Consider the following 4,042-nt stretch of genomic DNA (forward strand, 5'->3'; position numbering starts at 1 on the left):
GGCATGACAGTTCATGTAGGTAAAAGCTTGTAGCAGAAGCTTATCACAAGATGGATGGGAGAAGGAAGCAGGGTAAGCTAGAATAGGAACTCAAGTATAAACTCTGAAGGCTGATGCCTGGTAACTGAATCTTTCCAGCTAGGCTATACTACCTGAAGATTCTATTGCCTCCCAAAATAAGGCTACCAAATAAAAAATACATGTTGAAAACATGAACCTGTGAGGTATAACAGATTCAAACCATTCATCTTTAAAGGCTCATGACCATCTCATAATACATGAGATATTTAATCCAACTTCTAAGAGGTCTTGGCATCCTAACAGTTTCAACAGTCAGAAAAGTCCAAAAATATCTTTTGATACTCAGAGGAAGTTTTTAATTGTGAACTGCTATAAAATGAAGAAGTTATATACTTTCACTGTATAATACTGTAAGGGTCCAAAAATCACTTAAGGAAGACACCAGACTCAGATATGCAAAAACAAAGATAGTTTATTCTGCAGAAACAACTAGCATGATAGGGACACCATCATTTCAGAGTGGCAACATAGACAAAGACATTTGAGCCCTTTTTATAACAGAACTGCTTAATTGCTTCTGAGATAACAACAGACTTCTAAAACTTAGAACACATTCTAAAACCATTAACTGAAGGTCATAAAGAAGGTCTACACCACAGGTGCAAAAACAGAAGATAAAATATTGACTGGGGAGGTGGGGTATTGACTGGGTTTATCTATACAAAATTTCAAGGACAGTTTAGTTATGTTTTTAACTTTCATGAACCTGTAAGCTAGTAACAAATGATGATTATTGAGCCAGGTAATTACTCCTAGTAGACATGTATGTAGACATTCTCTGTTATAAACCTCTTATTCAATTTATGACCTGAATTTATGTGCAAACTTGTAGTGAACTTTTTGCTATGTGAACACACACTCTGAAAGTCATACAAGCGCTGAGAGCAAAGGGCAGAGACAGGCTTCCCTCCCCTTTTATTACAGAGACTTAGAGAACCACAATTCCCTGCAGAGATAGAACAAAGGCCTGCTGTTTTACTATGAAATGCTAAACCAGAGACCACAGCTTCTCCACCTCAAAGCAACCCAGACAGCCCAATCAGCTGCAGAAGCAAAGTACCTTACATTTAAGATGAGTAGCAAATGGTCTATGGCCTAGTTGCTAAATGGAGACAAATTGGAGTCTTCCAAACTCTCACCAAAATTACACTTTAAGCTAACATATGGGCACCTCTAGCCCATACCGCCAAACTCTATTCATTCATCTTGAAAACAGTCCCAAAGGCTTAAGAATCACATGGCCAGGCTTATCACAGCAATGACTGTATTCCCTGGTACCATTTTCTTTATTGGTTACTGTATTGCTGATGAAATTACCTGGTAGGAAAAACATTAAGATGAATGATTCCTTTTGACTTATGAATCCAGAAGGTTTGGGTCCACTATAATGAGGAAGAAATACTAGAGTTCATAACAGCAGACATGTACTATCATCACAGTGGACCAGGAAACAGAGAAAGGCTAGAACCAGAAGGTGTGTCTAACCTTCAAAGTCTTGCCTCTGGTCACTCACTTCCACTAGCTAGGCCCCAACTTCTAAAAGTTCAAGAGTCTCACAAAATACAACTCAAAGGGTTCAAAGCATGAGTTTATAAGGGTCATTGCCGAATTAAACCATAACAATAAATAAAAGTAAGATATTACCTTGTTAGATACCAGCAGTTACCTACAGCCCAGACTACTTCTTACAAAAACATACAATATCTAGTCGCCACCTACCAGAGGACTCCTTTAGAGGCTGGAATGATATTGGAAGAATATTGAGTCCAGTCTTTAGAACTCTCTCCGCTGTGTTTTGTTTTGTTTTGTTTTGTTTTGTTTTGTGTTTTTTTCCAGAGAACTTCTCTGTGCTCTAAGCTGGGGTAGTTGACTTCAAGTTCAAGGTATTTGGATAAGACTGCTAAATTTTAGTGGAGTGTTTGCTTAGATGAGTTCAGAAGAATGGCTGAAGTCTTCCCACTGTATTTCTTATAGATGTCCCATTCTAATAGGAAGACAGTTGTGAGCCATAATGTGGATGCTAGGGATTGAACCTAAGTCCTCTGTAAGAACAGCCAGTGTTCTTAACCACTGAGTTATCTTTCCAGCTCCATGAGTCCATCCATGTTAAGATGGATAAAAGACCAGGTACAGACCACAGTCCCAGCTGATAATTACCTGCTGAAAATGAGAGTTATTGTGCAATGTATAACCTTTGGTGGATGGAGTCACATTGAGTCTGGACACAATGGCTTTGAGTACTTCTGTAATCCTAATGATCCTCGGGCAAGATGGAAGGAGGGAAGGACAGTTCCCAGAAGTCCACAAGCCAGCTAGCCCAGAATAGGCAGCAGCAAAAGAGAAACTATAAGTGGAAGGTAGGGATGGATACCTATGTCATGGTATGTATGTGTGCATATTGTTTAAAGAAAAACAAAATCCCAAACGTTCAAGATTTACCATTGTAGACTCAGGTACTGTGCTGAAAGTCTGCTAGCTCAGAAAGGCAGAGAAAGCACCCAGCTGACCTTCCTACTCCACCAACTTCCGGAAGGAAAAAGAAAGCTCCTTCTCCACAATATCCTAAATGCTCTTCCTTTCAAAGACCCTCCTTTCTGTTTACTTATGTGCACTCCCCATCAGCTTGGTTGCTTGATCCACCCCTTAACCTAGGGTTGACTTTATTTAGCGCTTAGATAAAAGCTGTGTGCTAGGACTGAGGTTTTTTTTCAATAAATAACATAATCTTGAGGTTCATAGTGTGATCAAATGCCCTGAGACACATGCACACATCTGTTGCCAGACTATGTCCTTCGTACTATACACATTCACTGTATCCAATGTTCCTTTCTTCTCTGAGCACTCAGAACCTCTGTCAACCCAGTGTCCTGCATGCGAAGAACTCTGATATGGAGCTCTTGGGAGCTTGCTTGCAAGCCATGCTTGTCTGCTCCTGAGAAGACCTACATCCTGCTTCAAAAGCCAATAGCTGGCCTTAAATAGCAAGCTTAGGGAGAACGCACTATAGCACATCATCTTAACCCATTCTCCCAACCGTCACTCAAATCAGCTTCTCTCACATCACCATTGGGACCTGCATTAAAAATTGTTTATTATTTTTTATGTTGTGTATGTGAGTATTTTGCTTGCCTATTTGTTTGTGCACCAGGTACATGCCTGATACTGAGGCAGCCAGAAAAGGGACTTGCTCCCCCTGGCTCAGCACACTTTCTTATAGACCTGACAACCATGGCGGTACCACACACAATGCACCAAACGAGTTGCTTGTATTCTAAAAGAAAAGTGGGGCAAATGTGCTTGCGCCAATCATAGGAGCTTTCATGTAGTTGAAGCAATCATGGCACTGTCTTCCATGTGAAGCAGGGGCCTTTGGTGTAAGTTACAGAATTACTGTTGAGTCTCTTTATGGAGTGCTCCCCTCTCTGGCCTGGATAAAAATGGCTGAGGGTCATCCAAAGTTCAATAAGGCCCCCAGCTTGGCCAGTGCAGGCTGTCTGGAACGTATCTTCAGCTGTGGCTTGTAGTGGTCCGCTGCAGCTGTTGGAGTGTCCTCAGAGTGACTGTGAAGTGTCCAACAGGGCTGCCTTGCAAAGAGGGCAGCTCAGCTGGCTGCCTGCCTAACAGTCATGTCGTCAAAGCAGCTGGGGCACCAGGGAAGGGTCTGACAGCTGTTAGGGAATCACACCGCTCCAGTCCCCAGTGTGTTTGTCTGTTTAAAAGGGAAAATAAACACGGAAAGATGTGATTGTACTAAAAGCTTAACGCTAATGTTAACGGTGGCTTAACAGTGGTTCATGGCTTTCCCAACTCATTTCATCCTACTAGTGTTAAAGTCTGGCAGCAAATGAAAATGAAGGCATCACAGCAAAGGAAAGCCCCGTAAAGCTTGATAAACACAGGGGTGAAACGTCTCAACAAAACATCGCCAGGTTAAATCCAATAGCTCATTAAAAAGAGAATT

This window comes from Rattus rattus, chromosome 11, assembly GCF_011064425.1.
Source record: "Rattus rattus isolate New Zealand chromosome 11, Rrattus_CSIRO_v1, whole genome shotgun sequence".
Classification (NCBI taxonomy): domain Eukaryota; kingdom Metazoa; phylum Chordata; class Mammalia; order Rodentia; family Muridae; genus Rattus; species Rattus rattus.